At 38.5% G+C, this 20,710-nt stretch overlaps 1 long non-coding RNA gene across 2 annotated transcripts in view; it reads left to right on the forward strand.

The window, feature by feature from the left end:
* Positions 1 to 17,304, forward strand: part of LOC116183124 (uncharacterized) — a 120,057-nt gene extending 102,753 nt beyond the window's left edge. The window contains exons 5-6 of one of the 2 annotated variants that reach the window (XR_004148782.1): positions 15,473 to 15,576; positions 17,044 to 17,304. This is a non-coding gene — a long non-coding RNA (uncharacterized LOC116183124). Of the gene's footprint in view, positions 1 to 15,472; positions 15,577 to 16,843; positions 17,012 to 17,043 lie in introns of those variants that run through there. The other variant, XR_002465890.2, reaches the window with a different exon arrangement.
* The last annotated feature ends 3,406 nt before the right edge of the window (positions 17,305 to 20,710 follow it).

Here is a 20,710-nt window from a genome sequence, read left to right on the forward strand (position 1 = left end):
GTGAAACTATTATCTTCTCTGGTACATTAAAGGGCAGATGTTGGGGTTTTTTTCAGAAAAATTTACATGCACTTCAGTTTGTGGAACAGAAATTGCAGTGATTTGGCAGGTAGCCACATTTGTTTAGCCTACCTAAAGTGTTGTGACGAGATCTACAGGAGGTAGAAGTATTACCCTTCTAAATTATTTTTTAAATATCAGATTTTATTTCAGTTAATTCTATGGTTTGCTAGTACTATTTTACTACCATCACTGTTCAATGTGTTTGATCACTATGAAAGATTTTAATGAAAGTTTTAGGTAATACACTTTTTTAGAATTCAGAGGATTTTATGGATTATTATTCATAACATATGCCACTTATGGAAAAAAAAAGCCTTAAAATGCTCCTTTATTATACATTTAATGAATGACATGCAATTTTTTATTAAATAAGAGTGGTTTTATTTTAGAAGTCGTGTTTGTGGAAAGATCTGTTTGCCCTGTAATACATATATCTTTTGTAAAAGATGTAAGGCTGGAAAAAGAATGCTAAATATATATTTTGATATTAATGAATGCTTACTGATAACTAAAATGGATTAGGTAGATATACATCCTTTCCATTTTCCTGCTGTATAAAAATGATTTTTATAAAATAATTTCTTAAGAAACCAAGTTTTGCTAGAATTTGAGATAGCCACAAGAGGCAGATCTTGGAAGGTATTCTAAAGGTAGACGTTTCAAGCTTAAGTCCTCTTTTATTTTTGACTACAGGAAACCCCCATTGTTCTGTTTTGTGCATGACATTGAACTGGGCAGGTGTGTCCACATAAGGTGCAACAGGGAGGATTTGCGTGCTGGCTTGCTGAAGTGACAGAACTGTGCAAAATAACTGCAGTGGTCTGGCAAGCTTCAGGAAGCAGGTGGATCTGAGGTACCTGTCTCCAAAATCACAATGCTGAAAATGCCTGCCTGCCTTCTGCCTAACCTGGGAGGAAAGGACAGGTTTTATTCTCTACAGTGTTATTCACCAGGCTCTTTTGTACTTCATGACGTGCTTAGAATTGCCCCAGTCTTGATGGATCTGGGTGGTACAGCTTATAAATTGGCGAAATTGTGACTCAGTTTTATTTGTCTCTATGTGACTGTGGTGTATGATGAATAGGAAAATTTGTATATGTGTACTGGGTGGTATAAATATACACACTACAAAAATATGCTGATTCTGATTTTTACTGAATACAGAAAACAAATGAACAATAGCTCATTTTAGGAGATTTAGAAAGTCCTGCTCATGTCAAAAGTCCTTGTCAGTTATCTGGATGATACAGGTAAATAGGCAGTAGGCAGAATTGCAGATGATACTTAATAGGGATGGGACATAACAAAATGTCTCTGCGTCAGTGCAGAAGAATCTGTGAAAACTTCAGAATCTGGCTGACATAAACCTAATAAATATGAAGAAAGTGGAGCACAAAATTTTGTGCAGATATAGATGAGGAACCTGTTGGCCGAGAGACAGCCAGCCCTGCTGGGAAGGAATTGGAGTGACACAAGACTGACAAGAGCTGCCAGTGCCCCTTAGCATGAATAAAACAAATCCCAAATTGGGCTACATTATATATGTCTGCTCCCTTCTTCTGAGGCTACTCCTCAAACACTGCACCCAGGTCAGGCCCTCCAGATGTAGAGGGAGATTGCCAAACTGCAGTGGATCCTGTGGAGGGTGGCCCAGACCAAGCAGCAGCTCTCAGGTTGAGGAAGATGCTCTTGTTTAATCTGCAAAGATTCTAATAGCTGCCTACAGCCACTTGAAGAGCAATTGCAAAGATGATGGAGTCAATCCCTTCTCAATGGAGTAGTTATATAAAAAGGAACAATTTTCATGAATTGTGGCATGGGATATTTGAATCATACATAGACATGATGGGAATGTGCTTTCCCATATCCCACAGTAATTTCTTTTAATACCTTCAACACCTCAACCAGTTTCAGTTGTCTTCAGCACAGAATGAGTTTAAACCAGGTGCAATTTCCACAGTAAGTTACTCAGCTCCTCAGCTCTCTCCTGTGATATCACTCTATTTAAGTCTCATGTGGGAACATTCAGGTTTTCTTTTTTTTGCATAATGGAGTGAATTAGACATAAGATATCAGCTTGGAATTCCCCAGGAAAGGAATTTTTTTAGTTTTCCTAATGGGTTTTAAGCAGATTCAAAGAGTTTAGTTTATGAGTTAATAGCATATGCAGAGCATCTGCAGTGACCTAGCAGACATTAACAGCTCTGTCTGAAGCATTTAAGTCAGTTGGGTCAATGATTACCTGATTAAAAATTCTCAGTAGTTTTTTTAAATAATAGACTATCATATTCAATCAAGTAAACCACACAAGAGTGTTTAGATTTGTCCAAAATGAGAAGAACCATTTTTCCTAGAATGTAGTGGAGTTATGTGAGAAATAAAACACTAATAGAATTGCCAGAATAATTTACCGTTGTATGACATGAAAGTGGCTTAAATCTCTGCTGGCAGATGAGCACACAGAGTAATGGTTCAAAGTGATCATTACTACTTAATCATGACAAGTTCTGCTGGAAGAGCGAGTTATAATTCTTCAAAATGAGACATTTATATTTCCTCAACTCTTTCACTTCTTCCTCTCTATGGCATATATCAAATGACAAGGTTCATATTGAAATGAAATTTGTTCAAATCAGTTAGTGAATTGGTAGAAGAATGACCACAAAGTAGTTATTTAAACTTTACTTAAATAATGAAAAGTATTTCAAATCGCAGTTGTCATTGTTATCATCACTGCCTTGGAAATCAATAGTAAATAACACACTTCTTGTTTTTATTCTATATATTTATATTTTATTTATATGTTTACAGGTGCAGTCAAGTAGCAGTCCCCAACACAGTTCCATATCCTAATTCTCATGTTTGGTTTTGTTACATTGGGTTTTTTTGTCCATAAGTTGTGGAACACAACTTAATTGCTGCTATTTTTAGTTTACCAAATTAACCTTCTGCAGCAAGAACACCTGCAGAAGAAGTCCCTGGAAAACATATGAAGCTTTTTAAAAAAATTTTTAAACATTTGTGCTTAATATGCGAAAGGCAGTTTGAAAAACTCCATAATAATCCATAAATTATTAAAAATTATGAAAAAAAAATAATTACTAGTATTTTGGCTGCCAGTTGATTTGTGCCCAAGGGGCAGTAGAAAAGCAACACTTTCCAGGTGTTCTGAGTATATGCTTACTATATTATGCTTAATATATCTTCCTGGAATTATTTTGAATAATGATCAAGATGTTTTTGTTTTAATTGTGGAAGTCATTATTTGACATAGCCAGTTGCCTGGATTACTCAGTAGTACCCCATTAATGAAACCCAAGGTCTGATGAAGATGTTTAAGGTAATTTTACATCACTAGACACCTCAGAGTTGTATCTGTCATTATGTGTTCCTACAGAGCCAGCACTGTCTTGCAAAGCCCTAAAATTATTATTGGACTTTTCCAGGTAATGAAAGTTATTGAGCCATTTTCAGTTAATGAAAAGCACTGAATGGTGAATCATTAGGATGTTTAAATGTACTCATATGTGAAATTCCAGAACTACTCAATGTTTTAAATTTAATTTGGTTCTTGGTATTGACTAGTAAAGGTGATTTGCAAGAAGATTGCTGAATGAATGGATCACCCAATATTTTGGTTATAATGGACATTGTCTTGTATTAAAAGGAGACGATGGTACTTAATGACAACTTCCAAAATAACTTTTACCATAGAATTCTCTGTGGGTTCATTGATAATTTTGTGACAGGGACTGTTTGAAATTCTATGCCTCACAACAGGTCTTCCTCTAACAGGACTGAACCATAGCATTTGAGAGGACACAAGTTGTTATTTTAAAGCCTATATGTAAGATGGAAATAATGAATGAAGATTTTTAATTCAAACAGATGCTTCTTATAGCTTGTCTTATAGTAGAATTGTTAGAATTAATTTAATCTATCCAAAGATTTAGAAAATCTAGAAAAAAATATGTTTTGTGCTTTTCTAAAAACTACAGAGAAAAAGATTTAGAATTGTACAACAGAGAAAGACAATTATTCTGGCAATATCATGAGACTATGCACAAGGGAGAGAGGTATACTCAGCATGAGTTAAGGGTTACTAGAAATAAGCCTTTAGTGTGAAATTCAGTACTGCACTAAGTACCAACACAGTCATTTCACATGAACCAATTAAGGACCATTTAAGACTGTTTCATTAAGTGTCTCTTAAATATAAAACTTGACTAGTTCCCATCTTAAAGGTGACCAAGAAAGATAGAAAGGGTTTTCTTTTAAATTACCTTCTGACCAGGAAAAATCTTGCTGAGAAGCTTAAAACCAATCTATACTAGCAGAAGGTTAAGAGGTATTCTGTGCTTCCACAAGTCCCTAGCTTATTTGTAATTAGGAGATTTTGCCCTGCAAGGCTGGAGTCCCTCATAGAACAGCTTGTGAATTAAGTAAGAAAGAGTACTAATTGTTTGTGTGATCATTAATTAGCCATCCTGCCTTTCCATATCATCATTTAACTCCATTAAGCTTAATGTTTATACATACACTGTATTAATGATCTCACATACTGCTAGCACTGGAATACATAGTGATTAGTGAAGCAATAATCACATACAGCATTATAAATTTCATCTGTAGTGATGGTAATTCCATAAATTAGCAGCATTATAATAGAAACTGGATCACAACTGGAGATGTATTTTTAGAAAGTATAAATTATTACTAGATAAAATTATTTCTAGCAGAGCAAATCCCCAGGAAAATAGCACTGTGTCTTTGTGGGGTACTCTTTAACTAACAAAGATACAGGGGGAAAAAATCAAAACACCACCACCTCCACCCCCCCAAAAAAAACCCTCTAAAAAACAGAAAAAAAAAAAAAAAAAAAAAAAAAACAGCAAAAAGAGCTGAGTTTCTTGTGAGAACAGTATAATACCTAGAAGTCTGAAAGATTGCATTTATTTTATTCTGCTTTCATGACATCCTGATGATATGACAGTGATCCTTTTCAAGAGCTGTGTTTCTGTTTTTTATAAGAGTTACTCAAAATTTTGGTCAAGACAACTGATGTATATACTGACTGTGAATGCTCATAAAAAGGTGACAGAGCCCATGAGATGTACAGTAAGATTTACATACAGACCATCTCAAAGACTATAATTCAGAAGTTATAAAATGACACTCCTCTGGATCATTTACCACTTCATACCATGGAGATTCTCATCCTAAAATGGTTTTTTTTGGGGAAGAATAGGAAGTAGCAGGAACAGTGATTGTGATATATTCTACTTTTTTTTTTTTCAGATCACTGCAATAAATGCATCATGATATTAAAGACCAATGAATTTAGAACAAATGAAAGAAAATTTTTAAAGCAGAAAATAATTAGCCCATGGAAATTTCCATGGCAGATAACCTGTCTGTATGCAATGGGGCTGGGTAAAGTGTTTGATGTGTTTGCTAATCATATTTGTGGCTGTGATAATGCAGATGATCAAATCTCATGTGTCAGAGAAATATTATATAAATTGAACACTCCCTTCTTTTTCCTACTGTCATTTTGAAGTCAGTTAGATATTTTATAGGTATATAAACTAGACACATAAACTATGAGAGGAGCTGTAGAACAGAAGATGGACCCATTATGACAAATTCTCTATTACTTCCTCTATGAATAGCCAGTCCAGAATACCCATTGTTGCCAAACTGCAGAAAATATTTCAATTGTAAGAGTTGGTATGGACAAGCAAAGCTGATAAATGTTAGAGCTAAAATAAAACTATGGAGCAGAACTAAGTGACCCAATAACAATATCTTACAACTTTGTTATTCATGACACCTGATTTATACTGCTGTAGTTCCCACTGATTTCAATGGTTCTTTGTGATTTACATTACTAAAAATGACAGTAAAAAAAAAAAGATCAATTCTTGCACAAAAAGGCATTTTCAGCAGAGATTTTTCTGTCTCAATGCAGTGTTGCACAGGTTTAAGCACTATTTTCTCTTTTGTCACTTTTTGGTCAAGACATATTCTCTGTAAAAGGTTTGGGAAGAGTTCTGTCACGTTAATACTTTCTAACTGAAGGCATCATTTGCCAGAGCCTATATTCAGTGTCACACTCTTTAAAAGAATTGCTCTTGGCAACACAGCCTAATGGTATTACAAATCCTGTCACAATATCAATAGTGAAGTGGGAAGAGAGCTAGAAATATTAGGATGGTGCTCCATAGTCATACAGCTTGGCAAAGAATAATCTGACTCTTCTCTTGCTCATACCAATGAAATGTTGTCAATCTCAACTATCCTGATTTTTAGTCTCTTTGGGAGACCACTGGAATCAATCTTCACCTGTCCAAGGAGAACAAAGACTTTCAATTTAAGTGCTCCACAGTGTTCTAAATAAGAAAGAACTTGGTGTGTATATGGATCAGTAGCATCATTGTTGTTTCCAATTTAACAAGGAATTAAACTGTCTTAGCAAAATATTCTTTTGGATAAATTGCAAAGCAAGATCACATAATCCAGCAGACTCCATATGGGATTTTGTACATCTAGTACAATTTGTCAGAAAGCCACTTATGAAAACATCAAAGCAGTGTGAAATTCAACCATTTCAGACTACTGATTGTAGTCTGTCACTCATAATGCCCCACCAGATAATTGGACAAGTCACAACAGAATAAAGTATTTATTTGGTTCTTTCTGTACATTTCTGAACACTAAGAGAATTTCCAAGACAGAAATAATCTAGAAAGTTTACAGAATTTCTTATAATTAATGAATGCATTCAGAGGATGTGTATACCATTACAGATGAAAACCTCTTAGTAAAACCAAATGTATTCAGTATAACAAACTTGATCGTGTATGTCAGAAGAATATTTAGTGATTTCAATGTATTATTTTATATAATTAGTTTGACTTTAATTTTAAGTCTTAGAAGAAGTGCAAGGTCTTTGTAAGAATAATTGCCTGTTATTATCCACTGTGGTGCCACCTTGATAGGTCAAGAATTTCTATGCATTGCTGATATTGCAGAAAGTCAGTAAGAACAAGTATACCTAAAGTGGTAGAAACCTTAATGTATTCAAAACATTCAGTCATTTCTGATTTTTTTAAAATCAATTTAAATAAACTGTTTTAAATGTTTACCGGGGAAAAAAGCAAAAGCATTGATGAGCTCAACCCTTACAAAACTGTTGTATTGTGCAGATGCAATTAGTTTTCCTTCTGTAAAACCATCAGAAAATTTAGTGGCTCCCTAAGGTATATTTAAATATTCTTTGATGAATTTTCTTGTGTCATCCTTAATTGTGCACGTCATGCAACTCCAAAGAATGTGTACAGTGGGAGCAATCACTTCTTATATATATATGTTTCATATATAGCATGAATAATTTACATACATTGGATTTGAGCAGGAACAAACATATTTAATGCAGTCCTTCCATTAAAAGATTCTTGTCAGTCATCTACTCCTGGGCAGATGGTTATCTACAAAGCAAGAATCCAGACTGCATGTGAGGCAAAGCCTGTGTCTTTTGTTAGTCCAGTGTGCTCAAGTGAATCAGGAAGATTCAAAACAATTCAAGTATTTTTGTATTTTTAAACACCCTGATTTTTATGTGTCCCTGTATCAACCAGTCCCTAAGTCAGGAGGCAAATAGTGTCCTGTATTGAATGCAGAGAATGTTCCTGCCAAGGCTGGACAGCATTCCTGGCAGTGGGAGTTACTCATTACAGTTCACCTGGTGTCACTGCTACTATCTCAAAAGCATCCCTTCTCCTTAGAGCCTTCACACGAATTTCTCTGTTCCATCTTTCTTCCTTTTTGCCCCCCATGTGTTATGTCAGCATTGCAAGCCTGGTTAGGAGCACACAGAACTGGCATTTCTGCATCCTCTTGATTTTAGGCATCTGGAAAAGAAAGGAATTTTACCTGTTCATTAAAGGGTATACAAAGGAAAATCAATATCTTCACCAGTTACTATTTTGTGTTTGAATTTGTGACCTGTGGGTATGGAAATGATAATTACTGATTGCTTTTACATGAAGGTTGGGATTCTGAAATCCTTGGGATTTGCTATCCAGACTGGAGTGGGCACAGGCCATTTCCCCAGGCTGCACTCTCTGCTGTTCTCTGTGGTGTCTCTTCCATCCCACCATTACCTCCTGTGCCCTTTTCTGCCCCAGTTCAGTCTCTTTTTGTTCAGCTGTCCAGGATGCACAGGCTTCTCTTGTAGCATCTCAGTGATCACTCAGCCCCTCTCTCTCCTGCATTCTACTGCCCAGTTCCAGGTCCTCTCAATTCTGTCTTCAGTGTCTTGGCAACAACTTCTGCCAGTATCTCTCTGGAAACAAATGGGACAGCTTTTATTCTGTTCCTGGAAACAGCTGCACTTTCAGAAATGTTTTTTACTTTTTTTTCCTGATGTTTTCTAAAATCAGCCTGAGAATCTTGAAAATTTCCTAGAGTTTTTAAATCTAAATACACCTTTTGTCATAAAGCTATGAGCAATTGAGCGTATGACTTTGTAACTGTAATACTCACAAATCTTAACAGAAGACAAACTTTTAGCTTTGCCTTTTCAGCTGTGCTAAATAACATTTTTGACTCCTTGTGCCTTGTTATGCTGCTAATTTACAATATGTGATTTCACTGAAATAACCTGTCCTTGCTATCATGAAAATTAGTGACAACATCAGTGCTAGCTATTTTTTTTTCTGTGTTTTAAAAATATTCAAAAAGATCATTGATATCAACACATAGGTGTTGTACTTCTAAGTTTAAACAAAGTCTTGTAGAAAAAGAGAATGTATGACTGGAGGACTGAGCAGAAATAGCATTTTTTATTACTAAAAATACATCTTTTTTCTTTAAAAATAGGAGGGGGAAATAAGTTCTTTGATGCTGATTCTATTTTTAATTAATTTTTAGGGCTATTTAACATAACTAGAAAGTTTGAAATTTCATGTTGACACTGTACATTATGATTTAATGACCTAGACTTATTTACACATAAATGAGTTTTTTAATGGTCTAATTAACAAAATGCATCAGTTTGCCTCTTTAAATTAAGCGACTCTAAGGTAGTATCTTTTAGTAATTTCAAATGTTTAATAAAAGATGAAAGTCTCCCATTATTTTAAGTGAGTACTTTCCCAACAAACTGTTGCATCGTAACATGCTACTGCTGCTTCAAAATATTGGGCTTTACATTCAGACTAAACTTTAAAATAGAATCAATTATTATAATTTAAATTTCAGAGGAATTAGATATTTTGGGTAGAAAAAAGATTAAACTAAATGTTTACATCTTGATAAACTCCTGTATGAGTTTATCAAGCAAGTTTCTGGCTCCCAGGAACTGGTCTTTTGAGAAGAGGGTTCTATTTTCCTGTTGAAATCTGTTTTCCTGTTGGTCCATGATGGATTAAGTCCATTTCTAGGAGTTTGGTTTTATTAGGAGATTTAATTATGATGTACTTTTGATTTTTAAGCATTCTTTCCAGCTGTGTTATCTAGAAATCAATTTACATCAGAAAGAGACAATGTATTAATTTTCTGCATTTATTATCTTTTGTCTGGAGGCTTCCAAGTTCCTTGTAGAGATAAATTCTACCCATTTACAGAGCAGGAAGATGGGATGTAGAATGAATCAAGACTTGCCCAAGATCGCAGAGAAAACTTCATCCTTGCCTGATTCTTAATATTGTGATGCAGGCCAACATTTCTGACGTGCAATAGTAATAAGGGGCAGACTTCAGGTACAAGAGGAACCCCACTGGCTTCCATGGGGCTGCTTGTATGAATGAAGCTGAGCATTCAGGGAAGGTATTTGCAGGATTAAGGCTCTCCATACGGTGGAAAATTGAGCTTTATATATACTTTAAATAGATTCCCAATCCTTTGTGCTTCCCATTGTCCTGTGTTGTCTCTCACTCTGAAATAGGGCATATCAGACAGGCAGGAGAGCTGAGCAGCCACTGGAAGGGAGAAGGCTGTCTGCTATGAATTAAAAACACTAAAGGCTGACCCCCCCAAATCATCCGCTTCAGTTTCAATAACTTCCATGGCTTTGATATCAGTGCTGTGATTCTATTTTGGTTTGTCTTCTGATTTTTGAACTCCTGGGGTTGGCTACACTGACATCATCTCTAAATTTGGTGGGGAGAGAAAAAGGCAAGCATTGTTAGCACAGCAGCAGCTGCTGATTTGCTCAGTCAACACAGTCTATTTTATCACACGGCTTGAGATCGAAGGTTTCTCAACTATATTTTTAGCACCTTAAGTAAAAGCTTGTTTGTTTTTTGACTGAGGTGATTATACCTTTGATGAGGCGCTACTGCTTGTTCTGCAAAATTATAAAGACTGTTAATCTTATGATAGACTCAGGGGTAAAAACAAGCATCACTCTAACCTCATATTATATTCATAGTCAGAATGTCCAGAAAAGAGACCTGTATCTTTTAAATCATTACCACCTTTGCTTTATTGTGCATTGCATCGCTTCCAAAAGAAAAGAAAAAAAGTTACCAGAGTCTCCTATTAGTGCTGTGCAATTTAAGTAAATAACAGCACAGAACATCAGCAAGACCAGAACAGGGAATATGTCTGTTTACGAGCCGTACCTCAGGAATATTTTTAGGCTGTATCCCTTAGAGAGAGGATTTGCAGCAAGAAACACAGTATGTTCAGGGAGTTCACTGTCACCTGAATAGCCCCTGCACTGGAGACCCTGGAGTGTTGCAGACCATAATGAATCATTCTGTTTCCTGCCTGTGGTAGGTCAGTGATTTGGTGACAGACCAGTGACCTGGGCAGCTTGTGAGCCCTCTCCCAGTGAGGTGTCCCGGGGCAGCTCTGCAGGAAGCCCTGCAGCAGGGCTGTGCCTGTGCTCACACTGCTCCGTGGCATCTCAGGCACAGTGACAGCAGCAGGCTCTGCCCAGGCTCATTCCCCTGACAGCAGCAGTGGGACCATGCTGCAGCTCTGCTTGTAGTGCCAGGGAATTTGGAAAGATCACTTCAGCTCTGCATTGTGTTATGCATGCAGGCACCTGGTGAAATGGGAACAGAGGGGAATCCTGGCTCCCAGGAGAGTCTGCAGGAGTTCTCATGTTCCTGCAGCTGCTTCAGGATTATACCCCTCGTTGCTTTCACTGGCTTGGGGCTTCCCACCTCCATATGGATCCATCCCACAGCTGGGATCATCACGTCCTAATGACTGCATTTTTTATTCTTCATCCAAGTTGTTTTGTAACTGTTATAAATGGAAGAATAAATCTCTGGCAATGTTTTGTCTGTTTAGATAGAAAGGTCTTTAGAAACAAGGACTGCCTTTTACTGTCTGTTGCTATAGTGCCTAGCACAATAGGGGCCTGGGTCTTCATTGGAATCAATGCAGTATCCCCATTGTAGGAATAAATGTTCCTGAGGAGATAGAAAAATACAACAGCTGCTTTGTAATGCAGTCATGTGCCATAATGGCATAAAATAATTTGACATCAGACTGGTTCCATTTTGTGTAGGATCACACCCTGCTCTGCAAAAACTTCTCCAGTACTAAAAATAATCCTGATGTTTGTGCAGTAGCACAGGTGATTTTAGAGACCTCCAGAGCTCCCAGTCCCATATACAGATCCATACTCTAACCTGGGACTAAATTTGGTGAAAAGCAACTACATGGGAGACGAAACGTGGATAATATTTAACAGTACAAAAGCTGCAAGACAGAATGAGAGCTAAAAAATTGGGCTCTGTTAATATGAGGTGGATTTAAATAGGTAAGAAATTATCTGCCAGAATGGAATTTGGCAAGAAGACCAAACTTAATTCCCTCATGTCATCCAAAATGTGTCATGTCCATCTGAATAATGTCTTCCCAAATGGAAATAGGCAGAAACTTTCCAGTAAGCACTACTTCATTAGAAAATGCTGAGTTACTGAGATCAAAAATATATCACAGGAAATTCTACGGGTCTCTGAGCTTTTCTGTTGGGTTTTGTATGACCTTCCTCCAACTCCAGGGCACTGAGCAAGTTTTCTGAAGCTCAGCTAGGAGCTGAACCTTGAAGCTCACATATCTTCCAGCTATCTTTGGTAGAGTTGGAAACCCTGAATTTTTGAGATCTCTGGACCAAGTTGGAGCTCCTGCAGCTTTGACTCCTTTCTTCAAAAATTTGGATACCTTAATTCCTACCCCAACTCCCAGCCAGTGGAGGTGGAAACCTGGAAGCCCTAGGAAAGCTTCCCCAGTAGTGCTTCATTCTTTTGCTTCTCCAGCAGCGGTCACTGTAAATTCCAATATTGCTGGTTAAAGTGAATGTCCATATGTCTCTGTTGGTAGGTGAGAAACAAGCAATCCCACGAACCTTGAGGCTTTCAGTTCTGCTGCTTTCATAAGGGTTCCTGTTTCCAGGTTCATCCAAGATTTTTACAGTTGGCTTCATTTGTTTAAGACAAAATGATCAGCAATAAAACAGTCTTCTTTTTTCCAATGTAAAATTTTCAGCATTTTAATTCCATTGCAAAATTTGAGAATCTACTATTTTATTTTCATTCACAACAAAAATGTGGAGCAGAAATCTTGAATTTGGGTGAAAGCATCTCCAAGCACTCTCTGGGGAATTACTCCGTGCCTGCTCCTTGAACCACATGCTCCTTGCTGAATTGGTAGCATCACTCCAAACCTGCCTGCCTGGGGGTTTGCCATCTGAGGTTATTTGAGTGAGTCATTCTCAGCCTGTGAGATGTGACATATCCAGACGGGGAGGTTGATAATGTTTGGCACTTAATCCTTGGTGCTTTATTGTTTACACTAGAGCCATGAAATGTCCTGTAACCTTCAGATATCTTGTTTTTCAACCATGACTTTTGCAGTGTCAGGCTGTGTTGAAGCGCATGAACAGTATGTTCAGTCATGGTGTGTGCAGAGTTCAAAGCTTTGTGACTGTTACACAAAACCTCCCTGTGCTTTCAGAGCTATAATCCTTCCTTTTGACAGAATCATTAAAAATAGCTGTGGATGTTAAACATGCTCCCTGCAGCCCATAACAACAACATTTCATTGCATCAGAGTTAATAGCTGTGCAAGGACTGAGCAGCACTGCCTAGTGCTGTGTGGCAAAGTTCTTGCAGGATCAGGGTTGGAGAGAGCTCAGGCCAGGACTGGATTGAAAGGAATGGAAACTGTCAATAACCAGAATCAGAAAATTCAGAGAAGAATAATGAAGACCTTATTCAAGGCAGTGTAATGGAATTTCCTCACCAACTGTTTTGCCAAAATTATATTAATAAACAGATAATCTGGGAATTATTCCAGCAGATCATGCACAGAGACATCAAAAAAGAAATGGTGCTGGCATCATTTTATGTATAACGAGTGAGATGTCAGCAGTGTGCAGTGATTTCAGCACACTGGTGCCTAACAAGAGAGGAAAGGTGTATGCTGGGGGAAAGAGTGAGAAGAAAGCAAAGTTTCAGACAGTATTTGTTTAAAGAAAGAAATCTATCATATGGCTTTTTAAAATGAGGATAAAACTACTCTCTCCAGCTGCATACAAATGGGAGTGCTGCTCACATATTAAAATGGATCTGGGACTTTCAAGCACTTCACTCAATATGCAGAAAATTATACTGGATGTCGACAGGTTTTCTCCACAGAGAAGACAACTGTGGGGGTCCTTTTATTAGACAGCATAAAAAAAATCCTAAAGTGAAGTTTTGCCAAGTAAATAGGCAACTATTCGATAAAACAATCAAGTGCTGTTTTTGTTTTGCTATTCAGTGTGGAGTTTGTTACATTTCCTGCAAATAATACAGAAAACAAATCCCTTTTTAGGACTGTGGGAAGTACTCACATATGACAAATGGTGATTGGTACACAAATGTGCTGAGCTGGTAATGTCTGTGTTCTCTAGAGCCTATGAATCATCTGACAGTGCCAGTGTGGTGTTAAAGTAGATAAAAATATTTTCCTTTTCCATTCTGGAACTGAACCAGGGAACCTTCCTGATAATTAGAGATGACACCCTGTGAAACCACAAACCCTGTCCATTGTCAAGATCTCTGTCCAGTTCCATGTGTCAGCTCTGCATATTCCATGAGTGAACTACACATCACCCACCCTCACTCTCACTCAGGTACCCCTGGGAGAGCCAAGGCCTGGACCCAGGCACTCAGAACGTGCTGGATTCCAGCTCCCCTGAACCTGCCTCAGCTCCATCTCTCCGTGGCTGGGATCAGTGTAGCCCTAAAGGCAAACTCACTGGGTTTAGATGCACAGTGATTGTTGTGAAAGTCCTTTTTCTCAGGAATGGCTTCCTGCATGTCCCTACCAGCTGATGGTGAAAAAGCCCATCCTAAAGTAGTTCTTCAGGGATTCTTTGAGTCTTCTGCAAGACAGAGGGAAAGGTGTTTAGGGGAAAAAAATATACTGTTGAAAGTGATGGTTATATCTTTCACAAAATATGATTCTTGTATGAGCATCTGGGACACAAAACAGTTAATATGCAAACAACAGATCTAGCTGGGATATTACAGAACATCAGCAAACATACACAATATAAATTTGACAAGAGAGATAAAAATCTGCCTGGCAGCTTTTAATTTCCATTTCCACTCAAAAGGCAACTTCCCAGAAACAGCTGCACTATTCCCATGCTTTACCTCTCTCAGATTCAAGAAGGGCCTTTGCATTTCAGGGAAAGAATACTTCCTCCCTGAAACTTCATATATTAGCTCTCTTGGGTTTTCCTCTCTTAATTGCTTTCAATCAGAGCAGAGGTTCCTTTGTTGTTTGTCTTTTTGTGTTTGCTTGCAGAGCTACAATTAAATACCAATTACAATTTGGATAGGTGACAATGTAATGCCATTCCTGTTTAACTGTCATTTTCAAGTCTTGAAAACATATGTTTTAATCATAGTGACTGTTATCACATAGAAAGCCAAATACAACAAATACAGATTCTATTATTCAGTTTAAAATGATTGCAATTTAAGAAAAGTAAAAGGACTGATGGAATTTATATACTGAGAGATTTTAGTAAATCTCTGCAAAGGCACAGGAATACTTTGCATAGAGCATTGTGAGATATGTCTGCAGCTAGTTCTTCTTTAAAAATCCTTACACAGGTTCAAAAATTTATCCCATTTTATGTCTTTATAATGTGTACTTTGTTCTTCATTTTCTATAGTGGTAGAAATTAAAGGCTTGTCATTTAACAGGTTATTGCACTGTCTCATCCTTCAGCTTTTTGCCACAAAGACCCTTTGAAGCTTGCCCAGTTCTCTCTAACTGACTTTTGTATCTGACCTCCACCAGCACTTAACTGAGGGATATTTGCTAGCTTAAGTAGTCAGTATTGCATTTTCTGTCAAATTTCTCTAAACCTCTTTTCCCATGTCTACAGAAGGCCCAGATCCTCACCCATAGCCCAGCAAGGTGCATAATACAGCTGCTCTTCCCTGGCTCACCTTCCTCTATTCCTCTCCTGTATCCACAGAGCTGATCAAGGTGAGACAATTTATTGCCACTTCATTGACTTGTGCTACATTCCCACAGGGATTTCAGTGCCACCTGGGGCTTCTCAGTGCTAGAGTGACATGAATGTTTCATGAAGTAAATTTAGGGAAGGAAGGGAGGCAGGTAGGAGTCAAGTTGCTCAGAAATGTTGAATAATGGGACTGGAAGGAATGCTGCAGGTCCCTGTAAGCAGAGATTCCACACTGATGTCTCTATTCTGTCATTACAAGAGGCACTCCACGGTTGTTACTTCTGGAGGGCGTTGCACAGTAAAGATGCATTAGAGTAATTACGTGGTAATGACAGAAGATCATGAGTTAAAGATGCTGTGAATCCTGTATACACATCTGAAATTGTTTGGAGTTGATGCGGGAGGTGTATCCACATGGAATTTGATAGCACTGATATTGTAATTAAAGCTGAGGAGAGAGATGAGGTTTGTACTTATTTCTTACTGCTACCTGTGAATATTAATTAGCTCATGGAGCCACCTGACCTTAGCAATAATCAGCTCTGTTACAAAGAGCAGAAGGGAAAATGTGAACTGCCCTCTAAATACTTACTAAGCCAAGATGAAAAGAGCATGGTTGTTGTAGAGAATATAGGTTCCTGGGAGCCAAGTTGCCTCCTCTGTGGTGGAAGGAAGACCAGAATCTTTCCAGTTTCCTCTGCTTTGTAGAGGACAAGGACAGTTCTGTCACCAAACAGGTGACAGAAACATGCCTGGTTTGGAACACAAATGAGTAAGAGAATGTCAGGTCTGCAGAGATTTCTCTGGGATCTTCTATATTCCTTCTTGCCTTCCTACCTGCATGGGCTGTATGGAGAAGTGACTCCAGAAGGCCAAAAATGTAAGCCTGAGCTCAAGAGTGTCCCCATGTCTGGACACCACATATGTTAGTCTTTTTGAGGGTTTCACATCAGCCTCAGAGCGAAGGGAAATGATTATTTCATCATCTGTGAGATGAGATGAAAAGGTACATTGGGAAACCCTGCATTTTTGTACTGGGGAAAGCCCTGAGAATTAAACAAAATAAAACTAAAACTCCAGTCCCATGTCTTAGGCTGCCTGGCAAAGTAATCCTTTTCTCCATTCCCACTAGCAGTGTAGTCTGGGCTTTGGGGATACCCTGAAAATTGGAATCAGAGAAATTTGAATGTCTGGTTTTTACAGATGGCAAGTAAAAGCTGTGGAGAAAAGGAAGATTATATCTATATTTGCAGTGTAACTAGATAGCTCTGTTTCTTTCTCTGTTAGGACCTGGTCTTGTTTGCTGCAGGGTTCCTGGTAAGGCCCATTATTGACTTCATATTTTTGTTCTTCTCACATCTCCCTCATCTCCTCTCACAGTCCCCTCCCCAGTCATGAGGAACTGATCACCTGTGATACACAGACTTTGGAGTCTGTGTGGAGGGACAGGCTGTCTTAAAAACCAGGTGTGTTCTTTATCTCCTCAGGCTGACTGGAAAGTAATTCTCTGAAGAGGTGGAAGAGCACGAGGCTGCTGTGCACTGGTGTCTGGCTGCTGCCCTGCTGGAGATCCACGAGCAACAAGAGCACGGCAAGTCCCCTTTCTTCTTCCCTGACAGCACCGCAGTACCTGGATTTTAATCAGTCGGTGTCAGGCAGTGGCACAGGCTCTGAGCGCTGCTCGAAGCACAGCACACCACAGACACCTCCCTGCTGTGGTAGCTTAGGTTACCATTACCAGGCTGAGCTGCCTGATGTAACCCTCCTGTGCCCCAGACAGGTTGAAACCCTCACAAGTGTTGGCACCAACACGTGCTCAGACCAAGACACCTCTAGCCCTGGGCGTGGTGGTTCCTGTGCTCCCGTGACTCTGTCAGAGGCACCACAGCCACGCTGCTGGGGATAACACAGATGGGAAGCAGAGGTGCTGGAGAGGGAGGTGGTGAAAGGAAAAATGGTTGCTGGGGTCACTGATGTAATTTTAGTCATACATGTTATAGGGAAGGATGAATTTATGCATATTTTATATGAAAAGTTACATGCCTCTTGGGCTGATTTGCAGCTTTTAACTGGCATGGTTTAAATCAGAAAGGATGGAGGGGAAGCCTACCTAAAATGAAACGGTGACATAAGATTTTTAGCAGAAACAATCAAATAGCTGACTAGAGGGAATAATTGTAGCTCCATCAAAGTTAGAGTGGTTTACTGTTTCCAGCAGTGAGTCTGGCATCAAAGGGAATCCTAAACCTGAAATCCTTGGAAAGAAGTGGGTTATCAGCAGATACAAATTGATTCATGTAGAGAGAACAAAGACAATATTTTGTGAGTGGGACAGCCTGGCTTTTTCCAACTTGGTGACAGCTTTCCTTTTGTGGATCATGGAATGGTTAAGTTTGGCCTTTCACCATGTAAACACATTTTCCTCAAGGCCCTGTACCTTCAAGGTAGGAATAAATAAAGCTTTATTTTTTTTTAAGTATTATATAAATTACATCTGTTCAAAGGAGCCTGCTGGGAAAGTTTTCAAGTTCTGTAAGTGAGTTAAATACAGGGGTCTGATGAACTGTGTTCACCTCTGAGCACTGAATGAATATTTACAGCAGCTTTAGTAAAAGTGTGGTGCTTAAATGCTTTGCAGAATAAGAGGCACCAATGATAAACTTCAGCAACTGGACTGTTTGTTGATTCCCATTTCATGGGCCCTGCTGAAGCTGTATAGGTCTTTGTTGTGTGTGGAAAAGAAACAATTATTTGGAGCTACCCTGCTAGTAACAGCACAGAAGGGAGGCAGAGCTGCTGCCACAAAGCTGATGAAAGGAAAAGATTGTTGTAGTGGCTGATAAAATTCTAGTTGCACATGTTACAGAGAACAAAGACAGTAAGTTCAGTAAGTGTGATGACAGCTTTACACTGGATGTTCCAGCTTGGCTGGGTCAGTCTTCAAACAGAGAATCTTATGTTAAGAGCAGGGTATTTGGGGTCTCAGATTTATTGTTGAGGGTGTTCTGTCCCTCTTTTAAAACAAAAGCATTCCCCTCTCCTCCCCCAGTTAGGATGTGCCTCATTGTAGAGACATGTCCTCCACAGCACTCAGGCAGATGTACCTTGCCTTCCTGCTGGATGACACAATAACAATTCCAGGATGTCTCTTGCAAGACACAAACACAAATGGATGCAGAAATCAGTGGCACATTTTTTTACAAGAACAAGGCCATTCACCCATTTGAGCTCTGGCAGGATTAAGACCTTGTTTAGAAAAAAGATGTTCAGTAAAAACAGTATATTCAATTTTCATTTTTTAAGTCCTATAGAGATTGTAAATATTTTGGAAGTTAGAATATAGAAATGCTCAAGTACTGCATATTCAGAGGCCTCAGATTTAGTACAATGTTTTATGAGGCTACCTCATCATTCGTTTCAAGTGCCCCAATAGTAAGCAGACAGTGGTGTTTCAGGGTCTGATTGCAGAGGTCACAACCTTGTGCACACAATATATTGAACAATTCCATCATTCCTGCCTTCAAAGTGAATTTAGACTGACATAGCAGAATATAAAAAAATGCTTAATAAACTAAGGGTTTTATTGCACACACACAATCTTATAGGTATGCATTCAGCAAAGAGTGGGCATGACTATAATAGGTGCACTAAAAAAAGCTATCTGTTTGTATAATATCCCCTTTCACCACACTAAGTAAAAAAGACCTTTACAGTTATTTTATTTTCTATCCTCACCACCTTTACATTTGTTTGACTATTGTATTGTCTTAGAAGAGAAACCTTGTTATGGAAAGTGATAAATATGAAAGTTAAGAGAATGAATCTTCTGTGGGCAGGAGCAGAGCCAGTGTACTGAGCCAAGCAAGGGAGTCAGGAGACTGTGCCCTGGCAAGGGTGGCCTGTGCATGTCCTCTGTGAGGAGAGGAACTTTCCACTGTGCTGCCCCTCCAGCCTCCTCCAGAGCAACCCAAGCAGGAGCTTCCAGGGGCCAGCTCATCAGCCCAGATGCTGAATCAGCCCAAGATTATTTAACTACAGCAGAAAAATGGACCACACCAGAGGATTTTCTCCTTGAAGAGGACTTCACACTGTTCTGATTAGAGATGGAAATTTCTGAGGCGTTCTGGACTTCTTTAAGAGGTCTCAGCAGTTTAGTGGAATTAAAAATGGAAGTCATGGTCACCTTAGGCATAAACATCAATTAACCCTTGAATGGGATAAGATATGTAAAAATCTTACCAGACCTTCACCACTTTGAAAAGATCCATAGCAAAAGTATTTGATAAAACATTCCCAGTCCTTAGCACCCTTCCATTCATAGTACCTGTTACGAGAAAGAGCTTTAGTATCCTTCATGATGCAGCTGAACTCCAGGAGTCTTAGACCAATTCCTCTAAGATATCAGAGTGCCTCAAAATGTTTGACAGCCTAGGCCCCACTGACCCTCTAGAGGCCAGAATGAAGGATGGGAAGCAAAACCTTAAATCCAAGGCCTTCATGCCTTAAATGTTAATCATAAACATAGCACCATCCTTGTGCTATAAAGAAATTCTTCACCATAAATAATTCCACATTAGCAAAACTTGTAGCTAATTGCTTTTTCTTTGCAGTCTCACTGTTCTGTTATGTTGTACAGCCACTGTGACCCTACTTTTCAGCCATATGTTGTCAGTCATATTTTTGCCTCTTGTTGCATTGCTGTCAGACTCTAAGCTGTTTATGAGTCCCTGAAATGTGAAATTTTGGTCTTATTTAGTTTTCAGCTAACCCTGTTGCTTAGATGCAAGAATATCACATTTACTATAAAGAGAGATTTATTTAAAACCCAATTGTGAGTTACACTGAGGAATCTTCAGCAAACCATGACAATAAATAATGAGAGGATGTTTGCCTGGAGGACCTCCCTAATGAGGTTTGTTCTTAGGCAGGCATTCTGTTTAGAAGTCAAATACTTTGTTCCTTGAAATGTTCATGTTTCTTCTTATCTAGCAGGGATTTCTGTGAGGTTTCATTAATAATTGACCTTGGGGTCACTCATGATTACACATAATACAAAAAGACACCAGGAACCTATCTAGGGAAAAAATAATTCTATATACAATCCAATGTCTAATATTTTTTTCTTTATAAAGAAAAATCTTATGAAGATAGCAG

The sequence above is a fragment of the Lonchura striata genome, chromosome 13 (genome assembly GCF_046129695.1).
Source record: "Lonchura striata isolate bLonStr1 chromosome 13, bLonStr1.mat, whole genome shotgun sequence".
NCBI lineage: Eukaryota > Metazoa > Chordata > Aves > Passeriformes > Estrildidae > Lonchura > Lonchura striata.